The sequence below is a fragment of the Choloepus didactylus genome, chromosome 9 (assembly GCF_015220235.1).
Source record: "Choloepus didactylus isolate mChoDid1 chromosome 9, mChoDid1.pri, whole genome shotgun sequence".
NCBI classification, from domain to species: Eukaryota; Metazoa; Chordata; class Mammalia; order Pilosa; family Megalonychidae; genus Choloepus; species Choloepus didactylus.
The window spans coordinates 93,965,249-93,991,010 of record NC_051315.1 but is presented as its reverse complement, the minus strand read 5'-3'; the positions used below and the strand labels follow the sequence as shown (position 1 = coordinate 93,991,010).

Sequence of the window (25,762 nt, the reverse complement as noted above, 5' to 3'; positions counted from 1 at the left end):
GGGGGCTTTCTTTCTTTCCAGTTAGTTTTACTTTCTTTGATAATAAAATCTTTAATTTGTTTAATTTCTAGTCTGTGTTGGGCACACCACTGGGTATTATACAATGAATCCTCACATTCACTCTACAAAGTAGGTTTTATCAACCCCATTTTAAAGATCAGAAATCTAAGGCCAGCAAGTAACCAAACCTAGGTCTGGTCAACTCCTAAGTCACATATATAATATGAGCTATATTCTGCTTTACTGTTTCTGGAAAGAAAAGTAGAATGCCACCGTGATTTGATCTCAACGAAAACCAGCATGTGTTAGATTATTTCAATTCATTCACTTAATCAGCATTTATTGAGCATCTTCTCAATGCCCCATCCTCCACTAGATAGTGGCAATTAAATTAAAATGCTAGACATTGTTCTGATCTGCTCCTAAAGCAGTCAGTTTTAATAAAGGAGAAAGAAGTGTCAACTAATAATTGCAATACAGTGGGACCAATACTATGATGTGCACAGTAACAGAGTGCTCGGGGATGGAGAATCAGAGAAGATGAACTATGAGCTGAATTTTGAAGGATGCGTAGGAGTTCACCAGACAGAGAGGAAGGAAAAGAGCATTCCAAGCAGAGGGAACAGGAAGTGCAAAAGGCTAGAGATATGAAAAAAAATGCTGCATTTGGGGAATGATGAGAAATTTGTGTGGCTATGTATAGAGGAAGTGGGTGATACTCAAGGATGATGATGGTGATATTGAAGAATCCTGTAAGCCTGTTTGGAATTTATCCTGTGACCATAGGAAGCTGATGGAGATTTTTTTTAGAGGGAATAGTGGCATCATCTGATTTGTCTTTTAACAAGAGAACCCTGGCTTGATGTGGAGCAGTGATTCTCAGCCCTGTCTGCATAATAGAATAATGTGGGGAGCTTAAAAAAATCCTGATGCCTACGCTGCATACCAGATCAATGAAATATGAATCTCTGGGAGTAGGACCTAGGCATCAGGATTTTTAAAAAGCTCTCCAGGTGATTCCAATGTGCAGCCAAGGTTGAGAGCCACTGGTGTGGAGGATGTTCTGGCGAGGACAGAAATTGGTGGCTGGGAGGCCAGCTGGACTACTGGGCAAGACCTAGAGAAAGTGGCCCAGGCAGAGGTTCTTGAACTTTTCTGTAACAGAATCACCTGGAGGGCTTGTGGAGATGCAGATTTACTGGGCCCCATTCCCCAGCTTCCTCTTCAGTTTGCCTGGGGTGGGACCTGAGAATTTGCATTTCTAACCATTTCCCAGGTATTGCAGGGTCCTCTCTTTGAGAACCACTGGTCGGTAGCCTAGCAGTGGAGACAGAAAAGAAAACAGACTGAAAATTATTTAGAAGGTAGAAGGAGGAGGATCAGGCTACTGGGTACACGGTGATGTTATTAATGAAAATGGGTAGAGAGAAGACCTTTTTTGCTTTGTTTTTGACAAAGGTGAGAAGATATTTGGCCATGTAGAACTTGGCATGCTTGTTGGAAACATCTAGACGCAGGTATCCAGTAGGCAGCTGGAAATGCTATTCTAGCAATCAAGGAAGACACAAGGCAAATTCTGGGAGAAGTTAGGACCTCATATTGAGCCTAATTTGATGTACGTATGGACCAATGACTGTGTAAAGCTTGAGACTATATGCTACCTCTTTAAAAGCCATTTTTTCTGATGACAGATGTGCTGAATCAGTAAGAGATTTTGATGATGTCTTTCTAGATACACTGCAGAGCCACATTAAAAAATAAATGTTTTTAAAAATTTATTTTAAGCCACTTTTCATGGTTGGTAAGTACACTTAGATCAGTATGTTTAACTGCCTCCACCATTTGTTTCCCATTTATGTTCACAAGTGAATTTTAAAAGCAACTAATAAAGCCTTAATTTTGTTGTTATATTGACTGACATGCTTTGCTCTTATTTGCAAGAAGAGTCCAAAGCATTTGTTTGGGCTTCAGTTTCCACAATGGTGAAACAAGGGGTGGTTGGATTTAGTGACTGCCAAGGACCCTTCCAACTCTAGCATTCTGTGAGTCTGTTTGAGACTGTGTCCCTTTTGCCAGCCACAAGGATCTCCACGAGCTTGTAGCACTGGAAAAGTTTTTGCCTATTTTAATTTAACTTTTTTAGAGTACATTTCTATCAAAAGTACAGTGAGGCCCTATTGTCATAGCTATGTCTTAAAGGTATTTCCAAACTTTTTCCTTATTCCTCACTTGACAAGTGCTGTCGCAGGGCTCCATCACTCCCAGGCTAACAGCTACCAGTAAACAGAAAATTATCTCCAACAGCTAACATGTTTATTTTCCAGAAAAATTGCACTTTCCAGTCTGACAGTTGATCAAGGGGTATCCTGCTGCTGTCAGCAGGAAGAAATGTTTAAACACAGAGATGGGAGTTTAAACATTTTCTCATTATCACAGAATAAGGGGCAAAAAACACAAATAAATAAATAAGTAAAAATGGTATCCAGGTTCTCTAAACCCCTGCTGAGAGCGTAATGAAGATGTGTCATGTGACCAGAGGAGTGGGCTTTTATCTCCGGCCCCAGTATCATTACTTAAGTGACACCTGTCACATGACCCAGCTTCAGTCTTTTATCTGCCTTTCTCAGCCACCCTTTTGGAGAATTGTCTTTTCCAGAGATGTGTGACCCATTGCGGCCACTGTAGTGGGCTCTGTTAGGGCCGTTAGCCTGGCATATTGCATTTCCTGCTTCGAGTCTGCTGGATCTTTCCGTAAACATTGTTTAAATGTAATATATTTCAAAACACTTACAAAACTAAAACAGAAAACAGAGCAAAACAAGAACTCAAGAGAGAAAAAAAAAATCCTTCAGGTTTTCAGGTGCTGGAAATTTGGTGAGAACAGTAACTATATTTTAAAACACCGATCCTTGTTTTTTAATCTGTTCATAGAGCAGGAGGTTAATGTAACCCAAGTACACATTGTTATAAAAGTCCCTGCAACTCTAACTAGCCAGACTTACCAAGGTGAATCATAGTTACAAGCAGAATCAAGTGTTGTCACCTTTCAACCGACAACTTCATCCCAAACCCCATTCTCTTTAACTCTTTTACTTTTTAGCTATTTTTTTATTCTCCTGGCCTCCTGCCTTCCCTTCCACCAAACAACCCCAAGGTGTTTCCTACCTTCAATTCTCCTTTACTATGATTGTGCTACTACTACTATGACTACCAGCACTATCACCACCACTATTACTAGCTAATTTTTACAGTGCTTGCTATGTGCCAGACACTGTTTAAAATAGTTTAACTGTATTAACTCATTTAATTCTCACGTGCAACTCTATGAGATAGGTACTATTATTATCTACCATTTTACAAAGGAGAAATGAAAGCACAGAGAAGTGAAGTAACTTGTCCAAAGTCACACAGCTAGCAAGTGGCAGAGCCAGATCTGAACAAAAGCAGTGTGGCTGATGATTTTACACACCTGCTTGATGGCTAAGCAATCCTTAGAACTTTTCTATATCCTTACCTGTGTGTTTTCCTTTTTACTTGTCTCAAAGAACAGGTGTCTATTATTCTCTCCCAGGAAATCCTATTTCCTTTAACCTCTAAGACCTGGCACCATTCATCGATTCATTCGTTTGTTCATTCCATAAATATTTACTAAATATCTACTATGTGTGGTGCACAATTCTAGGTGTCCTGGATATATCAGAGAACAACATAGCCAAATCCTTGTTCCTGGGGGCTTACTTTCTAGTGGGGAAGACACAAAAAATAAACAATAAAAGTAAAACATTGGAATGTTGTACATGAAAAGAAACAACAACAAAGCAGGGCAAAGGAGATAAAGAGTGCTGGGTCGCAATTTGAAGTTTGGTAGAGAAGTTTATTCATTCAAAAGACATTTCCTGAGGATCTACTATGCCCTCAATAGTGACTGTTCAAGGTGCTCAGGATACATCAGTGAATAAAACAAAGATCCCTGTCCTCATGGAGTTACGTTTAGCAGGGAAGAGAGAAACAATTAGCACCATAAATAACTAAATTGTAAAAGATAGAATGGCATGTTTTAGGAAGATAGAGCAGGCTATGCAGGGGGCTTGTATGTTAAATAGCGTGGTTGAGATAGGCCTCATTGACTGGTGATATTTGAGCAAAGCCTGGGAGAAGGCAAGGGTGTTGGCTGTGTGGATATTTGGGAGAGGAGAGTTCCAGGATGAGGCAAGAGTCAGACGAAAGCCCGAGGAGGGAACAGGCCTGGCAATTTTAGATTATCCACTGGTTCTTCCAACTTTTTCACTCTTTCCTCAGTCCATTAAATTGCATAGATCCCTCCTATGCTAATAAAACAAAAAACTTTCAGTCCTTCTGCATTGAAGTTAGTACTCATCTTTTTCATCTGTCTTAGTTTGCCAGTTCTGCTGTAACAGATCCCACAAACTGTTGACTTAAACAACAGGAATTTATTATCTCACAGATTTGGCAACCAGAAGGACAAAATCAAAGTACCAGCAGGCCATGCTTTCTCTGAAGTCTGTAGCATTCTGGTGGTGGCTTGCCAACAATTAATCTCTGCCTTGGACACATGGTGACCTGCGTCCAGTGGTCTCCTGTGGCTTCCACTCCTGCTCAGTCACCTCTGTCTCTCTCTAGATTTCTGTTCCTTATAAGGACTTTTCTTGTCATGTTGAATTAAAGCCCTCCCCAATTCAATTTGGCTTCATCCAAATAGATCTTCAAAGATCCTATTTACAAACGAGTCCACACCCACTGGACCTGGTTAGGACTTGAAGATCTCATTTACAAATGAATATATACCCACAGGATGGGGGTTAAGACTTGAACACATCTTTGTGGAAGATGTGATTCAATCTACCACACCAATCTTTCATGAAAGAATTTCTGAAAGATAATCCATGTTTGTGCTTTCTTAGCACTGACTCTTTCTTTAATCCATTCTATTTTTCTTTGACCATCATTTCATGGAAAATGCTCCCCAGAGGTCACTAATGACCATAGCCACCAAAATCCATGGACTTCCTCATTCTTCTCTTCACATATGTTCTTTGGGCAATAAAATCCATGCCTGAGACTTCAAGGACCATCAGTATGTAAATGTTCTAGTTTGCTAATGCTGCTGGAATGCAAAACACCAGAGATGGATTGGCTTTTATAAAAGGGGGTTTATTTGGTTACACAGTTATAGTCTTAAAGCCCATAAAGTGTCCAAGATAACACATCAGCAATCGGGTACCTTCACTGGAGGATGGCCAATGGCATCCAGGAAAATCTCTGTTAATTGGGAAAGCACGTGGCTGGTGTCTGCTCCAAAGTTCTGGCTTCAAAATGGCTTTCTCCCAGGACATTCCTCTCTAGGCTGCAGTTCCTCCAAAATGTCACTGTTAGTTGCTCTTGGGGCATTTTTCCTCTCTTGGCTTCTGTGGAGCAAAAGTCTGCTTTCAACAGCCATCTTCAAACTGTCTCTCATCTGCAGCTACTCTCTCAGGTCCTGTGCATTTTTTCAAAATGTCCCTCTTGGCTGTAGCTCCTCTTCAAAATGTCACTCTCAGCTGCACTGAGTTCCTTCTGTTTTCCAGCTCATTAATATGGCTCTAGTGATTTAATTTAGACCCACCCTGAATGGGTGGGGTAACACCTCCATGGAAATTATCCAATCAGAGTCATCACCCACAGTTGGGTGGGGTGCATCTCCACGGAAACACTCAAAGAATTACAATCTAATCAACACTGGTAGGTCTGCCCATACAAGATTACATCAAAGATAACGGCATTTTGGGGGACATAATACATTCAAACTGGCACAGTAAGTGATACTGACATTTAATACAGCCAGTCCTCATCTTTTTCCTGATCCCAGGCTCACTGTTCTAATTGTCTGATGTACTTGGATAGTACCTTAAATACAAGATGTCTAGAAATGAACGCATAACCTTCTCTCCCAAACTAATTACCTGGTCCTATGAATGATGTAACAAGTCATCCAGGTCCCCAGACTGGGGACCTTATAGCCATTCTTCACCCCTCATTGCTCCCCACCACTGGTGTCCAAATCAATTAGTTGCTATAGTAGAGTCTGTTCATTGTATACTCAACAGTCTTTCTCTACTTCTTCCTTGATTAAAAGAAAACCATGGAGAGGATTTGGAGAAGATGGCAAATTAGGAAGCTCCAGGAATCAGCCCTTACACCAAAACAGCTACTGAAATGGCAGAACCTGTTTGAATAAACTATTTTGAAACCCTTGAGTCTAGTGGAACACAGTGCAGCATCCAGGAAGAGCTGGATGAGGAGACTGGTAAACTGCAATAAATTTCAGTGAATTTCACAGAATATGCTAGAAACCATCCCTGAAGAAGCACATACATTGGAAGTATTAATCAAAGACTTTAAATCAACTATCTTAAATATGTCCAATGAGCTAAAGGAATCCATATGCAAAGAACTAAAGGAAATTAGGAAAATATTGTCTGAGAAAAATAAAGAGATGGACATTACTAAAAGGAATGAAACAGAAATGTTGGAGCTTCAAAGTACAGTAATTGAAATAAAAACTTATTAGGCAGACTCAACAGCAGATATCAACAGGCAGAAGAAAGGATCAGCAAACTTAAAGACAAGACAATTTAAATTATCTATTCTGAGAAGAAGAAAGAAAGTTAATGAAAAATGAACAGAGCCTCAAGAACCTGTAGACACCATCAAGCTTACCAACTTATGCATCACTGGAGTCCCAGAAGCACAAGAGAGAGAGAAAGGGACAGAAAAAGTATTTGAAGAAATAATGGCTGAAAAATTTCCAAGTCTGATGAAAGATAGGAATATACACATCCAGGAAGGACTCCAAGCAGGACAGACTCTAAGAGATCCACACCAAGACAAATTATAGCAAAATGGTCAAAATTCACCGAAAAGGAGAGGATTTTGAAAGCAGCAAGAGAGAAGTGACTTGTTACATACAAAGGACCCTGAATAAGATTAACAGTGGATTTCTCATAAAAAACCATGAGGACTGAGAGAATGGGATGGCATATTTAAAGTCTTTAACAAAACAAAAACAAAAACAAAAACAAAACAAAACAAAAAAACTGTCCTTCAAGAATTCTATACCCAGCAAAATTATCTTTTAAAAATGAAGGCAAAATTTAGTCATTTACAGATAAACGGAAGCTGGAAGAGTTCATTACCAGAAGACCTGCCCTACAAGAAATTCTAAAGGGAGTCCATTAGGCTGACATAAAAGGGTACTAGAGAGTAACTCAAAGATATGATAATAACTAAAGAACATTGGTAATAGTAACTACATAGGTAAATGTAAAATCCATATTATTTTACTTTTGGTTTGTAACTGTTTTTTCTCCCATATGAATTAACATGCAAATGTGTAAAATAACATTTAATATCTTTGTTTATGGGTATACAATTTCTAAAGATGTAATCTCAGCCAACAACAATATAAAGGTGGAGGGATAAATATGTATAGGAGAAAAGAGTTTGAATACCACTGAAACTAGGTTGCTACTGGTTGAATCAGGTTGTTACTAGTTTTAGATGGTAACTGTAATTACAAAGGTAACCACTAAGAAAATAACTAAAAAATACAGAGAAAGGGAAATGATAGAATCAAAATGGTACACTACAGAAAAGCAACTAAATATAAAAAATGAGAAGGTAATGGAATAATTGAGGAACAACAAACAAACAAACAAACAAGACATACAGAAACTAAATAGCAATATGGCAGAAATAAATCATCCTTCCCAGTTATGACCTTAAATGTCAATGAATGAAACTCCTCTATTAAAGGCAGAGATTGGTAGATTGGATGAAAAAGTAGGATCCATCCATATGCTTTCTACAGGACAGTAACTTTAGGTACAGAGCTGTTGAAAGTAAAAGGGTAGAAAAAGATATTCCATTCAAACAACAATCAAAAGAGAGCTGGAGTGGCTATATTACTGTCAGACAAAATAGAATTTAAGTCAAAAAACATTACAAAAGACAAAGAAGGATATTATCTATTTGTGTGGTTCTGAGCTGAGTGTACCCCAGAAAAACATATTCTTAAACCTAGTCTATTCCTGTGGGTGTGAACCCATTGCAAGTAGGACCTTTTGATGAGGTTACTTCAGTTAGGGTGTGGCTCACCTTGATCAGGATGGGTCTTATTCCTATTACTGGAGTCCTTTATAAGTGGAATGAAATTCAGACAGAGAGAAAGTCACAGAAAGTAAAAAGCTGAAATACATTGGAACCTGGAAGAGAATTGAGAGGCCAGGAGAGGCCACTGTGTGCATGGCCACGTGATAGATGAGCCAAGGACCAAGGATCACTGGCAGCCAGACCCAGAATGCCAGTCATTGGGAAGAAAGCATTGTCTTGATGATGCCTTGAGTTGAACCTTATCCTGGCCTCATAACTGGCCATTAAATTACCATTGTTTAAACCAACCCACTGCATGGTATTTGCTTAAGCAGCCTAAGAAACTAAAACAATATTGAAAAAAGTTTCAACCCAGAAGAAGATACAATGAATGTAAACATGTATGCACGTCCGAACAGCACCCCAAATATATGAATAAAAAATGGACAGAATTTGAAGGGAGAAATAGACAGTTTTACAATAATAGTTGGAGACTTTAATACATCACTTTCAATATTTGATAGAACATTTAAGCAGAAGCTTGGTGAGGAAATAGAGAACTTGAACAACTCTTTTAACCAATTAGATCTAATGGACATATATAGACTACTCCACCCAATAACAGTAGAATACACATTCTTCTCAGGTTTACATGGAACATGTTTCAGGAGAGATCATATGTTAGGCCACATAATACAATTTTTTTTTTTTTAAACTCAAAACATACATTTATTTCAGGGTTAAATAGAAGCCTATTTTCTTCAAAAGTAATTTTCTACTACTTTTTCATAAAAATATAAAAGACTTAGCATTCATAGTTTTTACAATATTGAACCCAAACCAAGATTTTTCTACAAATGATACTACTTTCCAAAAAGTTTAAGACATCACAAAATAATGTGATGTTAAACCAAATTGTCTCATCACCACAAGGTATTTTACTTTTAAGAAATACTGTGCAGTATTTCCTTTTAAAACTGACTTTTATGTGACATTTCAACTGTGTATATGCTCTGAAACCACACAAGATTTAATCCAAGTCATTCATATTTATGCAGTAGACTGTCATATGTGACCAGTTACCATATACACTGTCATACAGTAATTGCAGAAATGGCAAAAGGCAATCTTTATGAAAGACAAAAAAAAATCTTTACCATATACACTGTCATACAGTAATTGCAGAAATGGCAAAAGGCAATCTTTATGAAAGACAAAAAAAAATCTTTTTAATAAAAGGCAACCAACACTGCCGTAATCTTCTGCAAAAATTACCTCTTCCTCCTACCTCTTCTCTTCTTCAAATGGTACCTTTTATAGCGTGCCATTACTCAAAGATATTTACATCACTTTTACTTAAGATAGCTTTATACATGGTTGTTTTCTTTTCTGATATGCTGAATTTATCAAAAGGCACAAAGATTAGACTCCTAAGTAGTTTCCGATTTTTCACCCCTTTTGAGGTTCCTCTAGAATGATTTTCCTCAGACAAGGGTGACTCTGAGAACATGAGGAACCACAAGATAATGAATGATGCAACAAGCAATGTGAAACTTGTACCATTCCAAAGGTGTAAATATATAATAAGTTCCTTGAACTTTTCATTTAGGACAAGAAGTCAGAAAAACTTTATGAATGTAAACATAAAAATAGAGCACATTTATCAACAGTAGGAAAACTCATAACCTTACAATAGCAAGGTATTAAATCTTATAGAACAACACATAGCCAAAAGCATTAGAAATTCTGAAAACATGTCTGATAGATACATACCATTAACATATAACAAAATATGGCATTTATTTCACAGGGGAAAAAAGGTAAGTTTCATCACAAAAACAGATTTACTGGATTTCAGTTTTGATTTTAGAGATATATTTTAAAGATAAAAAAGTAAAACAAATTCCCCTTAAAATAAAAGTCTTTATATATGTAATCCATTATTAATACTTGTTATGCTCTTACAATGTAAAATATTTAGAAACTTTAACTCTAGAAAGTTTGACCAGTTAACCTTCTTGGCCTTAACATATTTTAAATCCCCTTTAGAGAGTCACTTTAATGTTTTCAGTCCATAAGTCCAATATAGATAGGGCAGTTCTATTTCTTTTTCTTCTTCTTTGGTGGTTCATCTTCAGAGTTGCTATCTGTGCTGGTGCTACTGCTACTGGAGGAGCTGGAATCTGAGTCTGAATCAGAGGAGGAGGAAGAGCTTATGGAGGAAGCTGAAGATGATGGCCTAGAAGAGCTTTCATCAGTGTCACTATCCTCTGAGGAGGATAAGGTAGATGTATCTTCACTTTCTGATGAACAATCACTGGCTAAACTGTCACTGCTATTGGTACTGGAACTGGTTACACTCTTAGACCTTTTTTTCTTCTTTTTTTCTACATTAGTTTCTCCAATGCTGATACACATGAAGGGGAAAAAAGCTCCTTTGCTGTAATAATAATCTGTTTTCTTTTTCTTTTAAAGCTTTCTTTAGTTCTACTGTTCTTGAAGGCCTGTGTAGGTATTTTCTTTTTCCTGTGCATTCATAAGTCCAGTGTCCAAATTCTAAGCATTTCTGACATCTTACATGTTGCTTATTTGCTTCCGCCTGTCTCTGGGCTATGAGATGATGCATGGGAGTCGCCATCTTAGCGCAGATCCGGACAGTCCCTCTGGGTCTTGGGAAACTCCTCAAAGGGGGATACAAATGTTAATAAATTAAAAAATATCAAAATTATTCAAAGTATCTTCTCAGACCACAATGGAATAAACCTAGAAATCAATAACAGAAGGAAAACTGGAAAATTTACAAATATGTGGAAATTAAACAACACACTATTAAACAACCAATGGGTCAAAGAAGAAATCATAAGGGAAATCAGGAGATATTTTGAGATGAATGGAAACAAAACACAACATACCAAAACTTAATGGGATGCAGTGAAGGCAGTGCTCAGAGGGAAATTTATAGCTCTACATTCCTATGTTTAAAAAACTGATCACAAATCAGTAACCTAACTTCACACTTAAAGAAACTAGAAAAGAAGAGCAAACTAAACCCAAAGTTAGTAGAAGGAAGGAAATTGTAAAGATTAGAGATAAATGACATAGAAAATAGAAAAACAACAGAAAAAATCAACAAAAGTTCTTTTTTTAAAAAAAGATCAATAAAATCAACAAACCTTTAGCCAGAATGACAAAGAGAAAGAGAGAGAGAGGACACATACAACTAAAATCAGGAATGAAAGTGGAGACATTACTATTGACCTTACAGAAATAAAAAGGTGTGCCAGTTTGATGTATTGTGTCCCTCAAAATGCCATTATCTTTGATGCAATCTTGTGTGGGCAGACTTATTAGTGTTGATTAGATTTTGGAATCCTTTGGGTGTTTCCATGGAGATGTGATTCAGTCAACTGTAGACAAGACCTTTGGCTGGATAATTTCCATGGAGGTGTTGCCCCACCCATTCTGGGTGGGTCTGAATTAAATTGCTGGAGCACTATATAAGCCCAGACAGAAGGAGCAAGCTTACTACAGCCAAGAGGGACACTTTGAAGAACGCACTGGAGCTGAGAGAGGAGCTTCTGCTTACAGAGACATTTTGGAGATGACCTTTGAAAGCAGGCTTTTGCTCCAAAGAAGCTAAGAGAGGACAAATGCCCCAAGAGCAATTAAGAGTGATATTTTTGAGGAGCTGAAGCCTAGAGAGGAACGTCCTGGGAGAAAGCCATTTTGAAAGCAGAACTCCAGAGCAGACACCGGCCATATGCCTTCCCAGCTAACAGAGGTTTTCTGGACACCATTGGCCATCCTCCAGCGAAGGTACCCGATTTTTGATGTGTTACCTTGAACATTTTATGGCCTTAAGACTGTAACTGTGTAACCAAATAAACCCCCTTTTATAAAAGCCAATCCATTTCTGGTATTTTGCATTCCAGCAGCATTAGCAAACTAGCATAAAAGGATTATAAGAAGGCACTATGAACAATTATGTGTCATAAATTAGAAAACCTAGATGAAATGGACAAATTCCTAGAAACATGTAAATTACCTTATGTCACACAAGAAGAATTAGAAAGTCTTGACAGATTCATAAGAAGTAAATAGATTGAATCACTAATTTTAAATCTCCAAATAAAGTCTTGGACCAGATGGTTTGACTGCTGAATTCTACCAAACATTTAAAGAAGATTTAACATCAATCCTTCTCAAACTATTCCAAAAAATAGAAGAGGAAGGATTTATTTTTAATTCATTCTATCCAGGTTAGCATTACCCTGACACTAAAGTCAGATAAAGATAGCACAAGAAAAGAAAATTATAAACCAATATCTATTATGGAAATAGATGCAAAAATCCTCCAGGAATGCAAGGATGGTTCAACATAAGAAAATTGGTCAATATTATACATCACATTAATAGAATGAAGGAGGAAAAACAACACATGACCATATCGATTGATGTGGAAAAGGCATTTGACAAAATCCAACATTCTTTCATGATAAAGACAGTCAAAAAAACTAGTAGTAGAAGGGAACTCAACTCTCTTCTCCTCAACATGATAAGAGCATTTATGAAAACCCACAGCAAACATCACTTCCTTTGCTGAAAAACTGAAAGCTTTCCCCCTAAGATCAGGAACAAGACAAGGATGCTGGCTGTAAATAACTATTATTCAACATTGTACTAGAAGTTCTAGCCAGAGCAATCAGACTAGAAAAAGAAATAAAAGGCATCCAAATTGGAAAAGAAGTTGAATTATCTCCATTTGCAGATGATATGATCCTATATATAGAAAATCCCAAAGAATCTACAAGAAAGCTACTAGAACTAGTAAATGAATTCAACAGTTGCAAGATACAAGATAAACATGCAGAAGTCAATTGGGCTACTATAAACTAATAATGAACAATCTGAAAAGGAAATCAAGAAAACAATTCTATTTATGATAGCATCTAAATGAATAAAATATCTAGGAATAATAAATTTAACCAAGGAGGTGAAACATTTGTTATACTGAAAACTACAAAACATTGCTGAAAGAAAATAAAGAAGACCTAAATAAAAGGAAAGACAGCCTGTGTTCATGAGTTGGAAAACAATATTGTTAAGATGTCAATACTACCTAAAGCAATCTACAAATGCAATGTAATCCCATTAAAATTCCAGCAACCTTCTTTGTAAAATGGAAAAGCTGATCCTCAAATTTATATGGAATTGCAAAGGGTCCCAAATAGCCAAAACAATCTTGAAAAGAAAGAACAAAGTTGGAAGATTCACATTTCCTATTTCAAATTTTACTACAGATCTACAGTAATTAAAATAGTGTAGTATTGGCATAAGGATAGACATATAGACCAGTGGAATTTAATTTAGAATCCAGAGATAGATCCACACATCTATGGCCATTTGATTTTCAACAAGGGTGCCAAGTCTATCCAATGCAGTAAGCATGGTCTCTTCAACAAATGGTGCTGGGACAACTGGAAGTTCATATGCAAAAGAATGATTGTGGACTTCTATTTCTCAGCATATATAAAAACTAATTCAAATGGGTCAAGAACCTAAATATAAGAGCTAATACTAGACATTCTTACAAGAAAACACAGGGAATTATCTTCAGAACCTTGTAGTAGGCAATGGATTTTTGGATTACATGAAAAGCACAAGCAACAAAAGAAAAAAAAAACAGATAAAATTTCATCAAAATTAAAAACTTTTGTACTTCAAAGCACATTATCAAGACAATGAAAAGACAACCTACATAATGGGAGAAAATATATGGAAACTATACATCTCATAGGGTTTAACATCCAGAATATATAAAGGCTTCCTACAACTCAACAACTAAAAGACAAACAGCCCAATTAAAAAACAGGCCAAGGATCTGAATAGACATTTTTTCAAAGAAGATATTCAAATGGGCAATAAATACATGAAAAGATGCTCAACATCATTAGTCATTAAAGAAATGCAAATTAAAACTAGAATGAGATACTACTGATATCCATTAGGATGGCTATTATTTTAAAAAATTGAAAATAACTTTTGGTGATGATACAGAGAGATAAGAACACTCACACATTGTATTTGGGAATGCAAAATGGTGCAGTCACTGTGGAAAACAGTTTGGCAGTTCCTCAGAAAGCTAAACATAGAATGACTACATCACCCAGTGTCTTAGTTTGCTAATGCTGCTGGAATGCAAAACACCAGAGATGGATTGACTTTTATAAAGGGGGGTTTATTTGGTTACACAGTTAGTCTTAAGGCCATAAAGTGTCCAAGGTAACACATCAGCAATTGGGTACCTTCACTGGAGGATGGCCAATGGTGTCCGGAAAACCTCTGTTAGCTGGGAAGGCACATGGCTGTCGTCTGCTCCGAAGTTCTGGGTTCAAAATGGCTTTCTCCCAGAATGTTCCTCTCTAGGCTGCAGTTCCTCAAAAATGTCACTCCTAGTTGCTCTTGGGTGTTTGTCCTCTCTCAGCTTCTCCGGAGCAAGAGTCTGCTTTCAACGGCCATCTTCAAACTGTCTGTCATCTGCAGCTACTCTCTCAGTTCCTGTGCATTCTTCAAAGTGTCCCTCTTGGCTGTAGCTCCTCTTCAAAACATCACTCACAGCTGCACTGAGTTCCCTCTGCCTGTCAGCTCATTTATATGGCTCCACTGATCAAGGCCCACCCTAAATGGGTGGGGCCATGCCTCCATGGAAATATCCAATCAGTCATCACCCACAGCTGGGTGGGGCGCATCTCCAAAGAAACACTCAAAGAAATCTAATCAAAACTGATAATGTCTGCCCACACAAGATTACATCAAAGATAATGGCTTTTGTGGGACACAACCCATTCAAACTGGCACACCCAGTAATTACACTTGTAGGTATATACCCTGAAGAATTGAAAGCAGGGACTCAGACAGATATTTGTACACTAGTGTTCATCACAGCATTGTTCACAATAGCCAAGAGGTAGGCGCAACCCAAGTATCCTTCAACAGATGAATGAATACACAAAGTGTGGTATAGCCATACAATGGAATCATATTCCGCTGTAATAAGAAGTGAAGTGCTGGTGCATGCTAGAACAGGGATGAACCTTGAAGACATCATGTTGAATGAAATAAGCCAGACAGAAAAGATCAAATATTTTACTTCTCTTATATGAAATACTTAGAATAAACAAATTCATAGAGACAGGAAGCAGAAAAGTGGCTACCAGGGGTAGGGGAGGGGATCATGGGGAGTTATTGCTAAATGAGTATGAGTTTTGGTTTGGGATTGTGAAACTAGTCTGGAAATAGTGAAAGTTACACAGTATTGCCAATGTATTTAATGCAAAAGAACTGTTCACTTAAAATGGTTAAAATGAAAAAAGATTAAGGAAAAAATAAAATAAATGAAAGAAATTAAGAAAGAAAGAAGAAAGAAAGAGAAAGAAGGGAAGAAAGAAGGAAAGAAAGAAGGAAGGAAAGAAAGAAGGAAAGAAAGAAAGAGAAAAAGAAAGAAAAAAAGAAAAAGAAAGAAAGAAAGAAAACCATGATTTTATTCAGGTATCTGCTTCTCAGGAAAGGTGATCCTATCTCAGGATCAGGAGTAAATTCTGAACATTCTAAAGCAGTCATTTTATTCCTCCTGAGAGTAGTTTAGGGTTAGACAATGTGTGATCAGTAAGATGTGAAGGGAACTGTGTTGGGATTTCCAGGTAGGGTATTTCCCTTTTAAAAGTAGCACATAGGAAGAGATACCTATGTGTGCTTCAATTGGACCTCGTCATGTCTGCGTGTGATGCCTGGAATTGTGGCAGCATCTTATGACTATGCAGGAACCAGCTTGAGGACCACAGCAATGAAGGACACCTAAGATGCAGTAAAGAAATATGGAAAGAACATGGATCCTTGGCAGTATCACTGACCCACCAAATTAATCAAACCTAGAGCCACCTGTTTCTGGACTTCTTGTTATGTAAAATAATATCCCCAACTGTTTAAGTCACTGAAGTGGAGTTTTCCATTCCTTGCAGCCAAAGACATTCTGTCCTTTCTATATTTCTCTCACATACGGCTATCTGCTTCTCACTCCCTCCCCTCAATCACTTGCACAGTAAACTCCTACTTTAAGATAAAACTTAACCATTATTCCAGTTTGCTAATGCTGCCAGAATGCAAAATACCAGAAATGGATTGGCTTTTACAAAGGGGGGTTATTTGGTTACACAGTTACTGTCTTAAGGCCATAAACCGTCCAAGGCAATGCATCAACAATCGGGTACCTTCACTGGAGGATGGCCAATGGCATCCGGAAAACCTCTGTTGGCTGGGAAGGCACGTGGCTGGCATCTGCTTGCTCCCAAGTTGTGTTTCAAAATGGTGTTTTCCAAAATGTCTCTGGGTCAACTTCTCGGGGCCAACTCTGGGTTAGTACCTCCAAAGCATCAGCAAAACTCTGCTTTCAACGGCCATCTTCAAAATGTCTCTGTAAGTTGCAGCAGCAAGCTCCTTCTGTCTGAGCTTTTATTTAGGGCTCTAGTAAAGTAATCAAGGCCCACATTGAATGGGCGGGGCCATGCCTCCATGGAAATGATCTAATCAGAATTATCACCTACAGTTGGGTGAGTCACATCTCCATGGAAACAACCTATTCCAAAGGTTCCAACCTAATCAACACTAATATGTCTGCCCCAACAAGACTGAATCAAAAAACATGGCTTTTTCTGGGAGACATAATATACACAAATGGGTACAACCATCATCTCCTCTGTGATAAGCATACTTACATGTTATCATTAGATTTGTTTTTTTTTTCCATTAGCTGTAAGATCCTTGCCAGGATCCCTGAAAAAGTTAAGCATAAAATTTTCCTTAACACTCAGCTCTTCCACTCGTAGATATATACCCCAAAGAACCAAAAGCAGGGACTCAAACAGATACACTGATGTTCATAGCAGCATTATTCACAATAGCCAAAAGGTGGAAACAACTCCTGCCCATCAACAAATGAATGGATATTCAAAATGTAGTGTATATATACAATGAAACACTATTCAGCTCTAGAAAGGAATGAAATTCTGATACATGCTATAGTATGGATGAACCTTGAAAACATTATGGTAGGTGAAATAATCCAGACACAAAAAGGTGTATGATTCCTTTTATACAAAATATTTAGAACAAGCAAATTCATAGACACTGAAAGAAGATTAGGGATTACCAGTGGCTCAGAGGAGGGAGAAGGAGTATTTGTTGCTTAATAGGAACAGAGTTTCTGTTTGGGGTGATGAAAAATTTTGGTAATGGATGGTATTGATGATAGCCCAATATTGTAAAAGTAATTAATGCCACTGAATTCCAGATTTAAAAATGGTTACAATGGCAAATTTTATGTTATATACTTATGTTACCACAATTTAAAAAAATAAAGATCCTCGAGGGAGCTGTTTATTTTTCTATTTCTAGTGTCTGTTGATGAATTAATGAATGGATGGAAAAGATTATTTTTTTTATCTCTGCTTAGTTTTAGGCTCTCTTAAGATTTTTAAAAAATAATATCCAATGTTATTTCTTGCAATAGAAACAGCTATTTCCTAGAGTGATAATAAATTTGGATGAATTAAGTACTGAGCACATAAGATCTTTATACCAGGTGCATAAGGGATAGAGAAGAGTTAGAAGTAGAAAATGTGAATAGGTTCAGAAAGATGGCTTAAAATAAAACTATTCTGGAATTCATTTGTGAAAAGTGACAAGAGTAACAAAAAGGTGTTAATCCTCTGCATCAATGTAACCTTTAAGAAAAGACCTTCTGAGCTCTTTGGTTCTAATAAATGTAACTGATCAGAGTGATTTATTTTCTTCTAGAAAGTAACCTTCACTGGAGGCTCCTAGAGACTTAATATTTAACAAGTGAAACTTTTCTAGAATAACTCCAAGGTGATATTAGAAGCACACTTACAATATCAAGTTACTTAGAAGTTATCATTAATTCTCATAAAACCCTAGCACTATATCATCATTTTCCAATAGAACTTTCTGCAATGATGGAAATGTTCTAAAACTGAACTACCCAATATGGTAGCCACTAGCCACATGTGGCTGATGAGCACTTGAACTGTGGCTAATGTGACTGATAAACTGAATTTTTAATTTAATTTAATTTAATTTAATTTAATTTAATTTAATTTTAAATTTAAGTAGCCACATGTAGCTAGTAGCAACCATCTTGCACAGAGCAGCTTTGTGTTTTATTTTCCCCTATACTAGTCAGGATGGCTAAGTTATCCTACAGTAACAAATAACCCAAATATTAATGACCTAAATCAATAAAGTTTTAGTTCTTGTTCCCACTACACAGTCATTGTATGTCATCTGGGGTGTCTGTTTTACATCTCCTCATTCTGGCACCAGCCACCATCTTGAATGTTGCTGATCACTATAACAGAGGGGAGAAAAGAAGAGAACTGAGGGGTCGTGCACTGTCAATCAAATGACTGCTTTTTTCAGAAGTGACATACAACATTTCCACTCACAACTCATTGGCCAGAACTACTCACATGGCCCTACTGACCCACCAGCAGGCCAGAAGTGCTATCCACTTACAAAGCATGGGAGACAGAAATATTAGGTGAATAGCACTAATGATTAAACGAGCAAGCATCACTAAAATAACCAATACATCAAATTGAACATAAATAAATTTTAAATCAGGTGTATGTCTATACAAAAGAGTCACCAAAAACATGAGAAAAAAATCTTTACAACAGGAATGCTCCTTTCACAAAATCAGGGAATGGAAGGACGATTTGAATTATGTTTTGGTGTCTTCCATATAATTTTTATTAAGGATTTGAATAAGCAGCTTCATTAATTAAAAGATAACAGAATGAAGCACAAGTTTTATATTCATTAAAATTTAAGAATAGTTTCAACAATTTCCATTTTTCTTTAAAATCCTTTTTTAAAATAAAATAATATTGAGTCTATTCATTCTTGCAACAATAGGATCTTAACATAATTCAAACTACATTCTGTCTATAGGTGAGACAGTTGTTCAAAAGTCATTATTAGAGAATCTTGGAGCTAGGTGGGACCCCACAGATCAGCTCTTCCAACCTCTAATTCCGAAATTCCTCGTATAGCTTTCCACATGTTCTGGGATGGAGAGGAGGGCCACTGTTGTCATGGGAATGCATTCCACTGGTAGACAGGTACGACTGTTTGAGAATTCTTCCTGCTGCATCAAAACTAGGAACCCTGAGCTTCCGTTCTGTAGGCCCTGGTTCTGCAGCCACCCAGAGCAGGGCCAACCCCTTTGCTCTGTGAGAGCCCTCAACCATCTGGAGGAAATTACTCTGTCCCCTGGGTTTTCTCTTTTTGTAGCCAAACTCTCCATTCCTTTCCCCTTCATCCTTGTGCCTTGGTTCCCATGTCTTCTATCTCCTAGTAGCCCTCCTTGGAGCATGCAGCAGAGAGTTGCAGGGAATGGGAGGTATGGAAAGCATAGCCTTTGGGACCAGAGAGTCTGTGCATCAAATCCTAGCTACTTAAATTTTATTCTCATTGTTCTTCATTGTAAAACGGGGAATAGTCACACCTACCTCTTAGCCTCGTTAAAAGGATTAAACAGGATTATTCCTAAAAACTGCCTGGTCTCCAAGGGAAGAGATGTTTAGTTGGTGCAAGATCTATATTTCCTAAACAATTTAACTTGTACAGTTTGTTCAAATACCATAATTACATAGAACTTTGAATAGAAAGTGAGACCTGGTAGGTTTGTGTAGGTTAGTGTGAAACAATGACACATCCCAAAGTAATTTGGGCAAAGAATAAAAATATATACTCAGGCCTCCTCTGAGGAGCTGGGGGAAAATGCAGAGGTGTTGGGCTTCCTCACCTGGATTGTTGCTGATGTTCTCACAAATATTGAGGACTGGGGGTTTGATGTGCCGAGCCTTGTAGCACGGGACTTGCCCTTATCAAACTAGTTACTGCAAAAGGAGAGGCTAAATCTGCTTATAATTGTGACTAAGAGTCTCCCCCTGAGTACCTCTTTGTTGCTCAGATGTGGCCATCTCTCTCTAGCTAAGCCAACTCAATGGGTGAACTCACTGTCCTCCCCTCTACATGGGATCTGACTCCCAGTGGTGTAAATCTCCTTGGCATCTCAGGATATGACTCCTGGGGAAGAATCTGGACCCGGCATCATGGGATTGAGAACATCTTCTTGACCAAAAGTGGGATGCAAAATGAAACAAAATAAAGTTTCGGTGACTGAGGGATTCCAAATGGAGTTGAGAGGTCACTCTGGTGGGCATTCTTATGCACTATATAGATAACCCATTTTAGGTTTTAATGCATTGGAATAGCTAGAGGTAAATACCTGAAACTATCAAACTGCAACCCAGTAGCCTTGACTCTTGAAGATGATTGTACAGCAATGTACCTTATAAGTGGTGACAGTGTGACTGTGAAAGCCTTGTGGAACACTCTCCCTTTATCCAGTGTATGGATGGATGAGTAGGCAAATGGGAACAAAAAACTAAACGAAATGTGTGTGTGTGTGGAGGGGGGTGATTTGGGTATTCTTTTTTACTTTTACTTTTTATTCTTACTTCTTCTGGTACAAGGAAAATTTTCAAAACACAGATTGGGGTGATGAATGCACAACTATATGATGGTACTGTGAACAGTTAATTGTGTACTTTGGATGACTGTATGGTTTTTGAATGTATCTCAATAAAACTGAATTAAAAAAAAACTGCCTGGTCTCTAATAGATGCACAATAAATATTTACTTCAATATGATATCTCCTTTGAAATGTGATAGATGAAGTTGAACATAACACTTTAGATGTGGTGTGACCAGTGTAGTGTAGAGAAGTGGTTTTCTTCCCACCTTGGGACACCATCATATTCTTTCATTTATGAAGCCTAAAAGTGTTAGCTTTAGCTTTTGAGGGCAACTGGATTACACTGTTAAATCAGATTGCACTTAAAAATACTGGATTCCACCAAATCATAGCCTTATTTGTGTTGTTGACATTTTAAGCCCAAACTGTGAGACTTTATATCACATGAAAGTTGTTAGGAATAAATGTTGTATTGGCCCATTGAATCATGATGCGATGCCATGTATCAACTACCCCTTCAAGAGTTGTGTATTCTACAGTTTGATTGGTATGTGATTACTGAAAAGGGCATAGACATTGGAGTCAGCCAGACCTAAGGTTTACAACTTAACTCTTATTGCAATGAAGGGGTTATTCAACTTCTCTGAGCCTCAGTTTCCTCTTTTGTAACGTGGAAGTAATAAGTTAATGCTAACAGTACTTACTTCAATGAATTGTAAGAATAAGTTGTATACTTCCTGGATTTTACTTAAGTGATTACTCAAAATATTTGACTAGAAACAGGACTCCAGACTTAACCCTGTGCTACGTCACTGAGGTCCTCTCTCTAGGTTGAATGACCACCATTCTTTGAGCACACATATCTGCCCCATCATTCAGCTCACAGTATTTCTTCTTGTCTTCAGGCACATCTGGACAAGCTTTGTTAAATACCTTACTGAAATCAAGATACGCTGTAAGGTCGATTTATTTGTACTATCTGTATGAGTTTTTCCTTCTTCCATCTCAGACTTCAGGTGAATAGTTACCATTTCTTTTTATTCTCTCTTAATTAGTCCCTCTTTGGTATTCTAAGGATATATAGAGGTCTCTGGTTTCTAGGTTACTACATGTCCTGAATAAATGATCTCTAGATAGACAGTGATACCAGAAGTAATTTGAGTTTCCCTGACTTTTTAAAGAAGGAGTCATTATAGAAAATGGCACATGTGTTAGCCAAGACAGAGCTCTCATTTTATTTGAGGGTGGTGTGTGTGTGTGTGTGTCCGGTGGTGAAACAGGGTTTGAATTACATCTTTGCTCCTATCTATTCAGTATCTCCACCATCAAATCAGGGTTTAGATTCCTCATCACTTCTGCCATCATCACAATCAGGATTCGGTATGAGGAGATAGGCTGAAATTCAATTCTAAATGGCAGAGCAGATCTAAAAACCGGCTGGGGTGGAGTGGGGGTGTAACCAGGGTTCTAATAATCCTGTCAGGGATGGGAGAAGAGCCTCCCAGGAAATCCCGGCAATTAGTCTTAAGCAAGTCCTGTTGTTGACAACTTTATCCAAGAAACCATTCTCCCTGGAGTCTTTTCTAAACTTTAAATTAATCCTCTCCTTGCCACAGAAGTCCTTTTGTTGGGGAAAACTGTAAATGAACCCAGGAGTGACAGACCTCCACAAGCACCAGCTCTGTCTCCAAATTTTTTCAGTTGTCAGTCTCCCACCTGCCCTATTGGGGATTGAGTCTTGTCCCCTACAAAAGGCAGGTTGTAAACAGGAGCTCCTGAAGATGGTGCTTCAATTAAGGTGTGGCATCATTTAATCAGATTCGGCTTTAATCTGGATTACTGGAGTCTTTTCTGAGCAGAATGAAATTCTGACAGAAGGAAAGAGAAGCCACAGGAGAGAAAAGCCTAGGAACTACGAAGATCGTCGGCAGCTGGAAGATACTGTCTACAGGAGGAAGAAGCCTTCTAGCCTCTAAACCACGGACCAATAAATTCCTGTCATGAAGCCAACCCATTTTATGGTATTTGTTTTAGCAGCCGGGAAACTAAAATATATCCTCTTAGGAAACTGATCTTCTGACCCAGGGGTCTCTCTATCAAATGACAAAATAGAAGAAATTATCCAGAAGATCTGTTCTCAGACTATCTCAGTCTATGCCTAATTTTTGAACCAATCACAGATCCAAAATGCTAAAATCTAGGCAAATGACAACAGCAATAACCTTCCACTGCTTTTTCTTCAAGTATTATGTACCATTGTCTTGAATATCGAGTTCAAAATATTCTAGGCCACAGGTGAGAGTAGAAAATCCTTGGTCGAGCGTGGAGTTAGATATCAAGCTTCTTAGTAAGTTGGAGCAAATGAAAGGTGAAGCAGCAGGGATTTAGTCCTAGAAGTGAAAGAAGAATGAACAAAATCAAAATAATGAATAATGGTACAGACCGAGTAAGGAAAACCTGTTAAACATTATCACAAAGTTATTGACGGAATTATATATTGCTAGAAAAGGTGATGATAAATTATAATAGAGGCAGCATCTTGCCCTGGTAATGAAAGCTTTAAGAATAATCAAATCTAACTCTGGGTGTGCAAACTACAGTTGTGACTCCACCACAGCCCATTGTCCAAAACAGGACAAAATTTGAAATAAGATGTGTAAAGTGCCTAGTGTACCACCTGGCACATGGTTACATACTCAGTAAATGTTAGGTCCTCTCTATTTCTCTGTTGTGGATATCAGTATACATTTTTTCCATAGTTGAAAATGACATTATGAGGATCTTTCAAGGGTTTTAATTTTGAGGTATTGCTGCCAGTTTACCAAGTCCTAATACCCCAATTTACATTGCGACTCTCCTGAAAAGTGAATATTTTAACATAAATTAAATTCAGTGGAAATGATTTATAGGCCCCAAGTGTCTACGAGATTACTGCTTTTAGTCTCTTTAACTCCAGTATGCCCAGATTTTGCTGATCTCAAGCCGTTTATTAAACAGTTTAATTGCTCTAGCTTGTCCCTATTGTGGTTCATCTCCTACGGGTTTTATCTCCTTACATTAGTACTAAGGGCCGAAGGACATTGGGATATTACTCCAGTAGCAGCTAAATCTGCCACCTCCTTTCTTCAATTGCTGGCACAGGCACCAACCCTAACATGTTGTATTTAATTGATTTTCTTTTATGACCAATTTATATCTACAGGTAACAATTCTTTGTGCAAAGCCACTGTAGATCAGAAAGACAGGGCTCTCTCCCTACTCTCTGGCTGCTTAGTAAAATCAAATAACTGTAATTAGAGAAATAATAATAATGCTTATGAACAAAACCATCTAATACCATTTCCATCAGTGTTTTCAATAAGCATTACTTTACGGAGGGAACTGTTCACTTAATAGAATGCAGCTAAAGAAGATCCTGTTCTTGCAAACAGAGGATTTAAAGTGGCATAATAACTCAGTAAAAGCTCAGCTCTATAAATTATTTTGCTTGGGAAATACCAATTATTTTATTTTCAATTGTATATTGTCAAAATAAAAACTTAGGTATTTCATAAGATGTCCTGGGGAACAGCCATAATTCCAAACTTCCCTGTTCTTTCCAAATGTCTAAATACAATGATCACAGAAGAGTGAGAAGACAGACATCCATGATGTTGCATATGCCTTTAAAAAGTGAGGGCCAAAGATGGAGATTCAAGAGAAAGTGGCAAAGAGCTGAATCCTGCTGAGCGAAGGAAGTTAGGGAGTGAATGTGAGGGTATATGCCATCAGTTACCATCTGGGCCTCAAAGGTGATGTTAGAAATACAGCCAAGCTTCAGTGGCCCAAGGGCTGGCCAAATCATAGCCTAATGCTTGTGGTTTGGGCTACAGCCAGGGTCATCTACAGGGCTGACTGATTGGCTCTGCACGAGGGTTCCATGATGGTTCCTCTGTGTACACTGATGTCCCCTCCACCCACCATGGCAGGCCCTGTATGGGAGGTACTCTTGTGACATTTGGGTGTGTCTGTACCACGGTGGCATTTGGGGTTGTCTTACCTGGCTTCTTCTGCCTGTCAGAAGAACTCGTTTTAGGGCATGGTAGCTGTGCTGATTTGTATAGTTATGTCCCCCAGAAAAAGCCATATACTTTAATGCATTCTTGTAGGGGCAGACATATTAGTATTGATTAAGTTGGAACCTTTGGATTAGGTTGTTTCCATGGAGATGTGACCCACCCAACTGTAGGTGATAACTCTGATTAGATAATTTGCATGGAGGTGTGGCCCCACCCGTTCAGCATGGTCCTTGATTAGTTCACTGGAGCTCTATAAGAGCACAGACAGAAGGAGCTCACAGCTAGCGGTAGCTGAGACAGACATTTTGAAGACGGCCGTTGGAAGATGATGCAGACATTTTGGAGAAGGCCATTTTGAGATGCAACCTGGGCGCAAGCAGATGCCAGCTATGTGCCTTCCCAGCTAACAGACGTTTTCCAGACACCATTGGCCATCCTCCAATGAAGGCACCCGATTGTTGGTGCCTTACCTTGGACACTTTATAGCCTTAAGAATGTTACTGTGTAACCATATAAATCCCCTTTATAAAAGCCAATCCATTTCTGCTGTTTTGCAAAAAGGCAGCATAAGCAAACCGGAACAGTAGCTTTTGCAAAAACTTCCACAGGATCCCTTCCTCCTCAAGACTACCTTGGAAGGCTGGGCTGCCCTAGGCTGACCGAGGCAACTCTATGTCATTTCTGGGTGGCTCCTGCCTCCCCATCAGGGCCCTTGTGGTCCCCAGAACTGACCTGGAATGAGAGGACTCCCTGTACCCAACTGCCTGCAGCAGCCATGACTGGTTCCCACAATCTTTAAAACCACCTCCTGGGTGGACCAAAGACTCTTTGAACCGGGTCTTCTCTGGCACCTGAGGCAGGCCAGGTGGTAATGCACATCACCAAGGTGACCAGCCATCCTGGTTTCCTTGGGACTGTCCCAGTTTTAGCAATGCA

General features: G+C 38.3%; 1 protein-coding gene and 1 pseudogene across 1 annotated transcript in view; both read right to left on the bottom strand.

Annotated features, from left to right (window-relative positions):
- Window positions 1-10,248: 10,248 nt before the first annotated feature.
- LOC119544854 lies at window positions 10,249-10,786 on the bottom strand (annotated as a pseudogene).
- An 11,259-nt stretch (window positions 10,787-22,045) lies between these two features.
- Window positions 22,046-25,762, bottom strand: part of CDK15 (cyclin dependent kinase 15) — a 93,270-nt gene continuing 89,553 nt past the window's right edge. The window contains exon 14 of the mRNA XM_037849684.1: window positions 22,046-23,158. The gene's annotated coding sequence lies outside the window, so the exon portion shown is untranslated. The remainder of the gene's footprint in view (window positions 23,159-25,762) is intronic.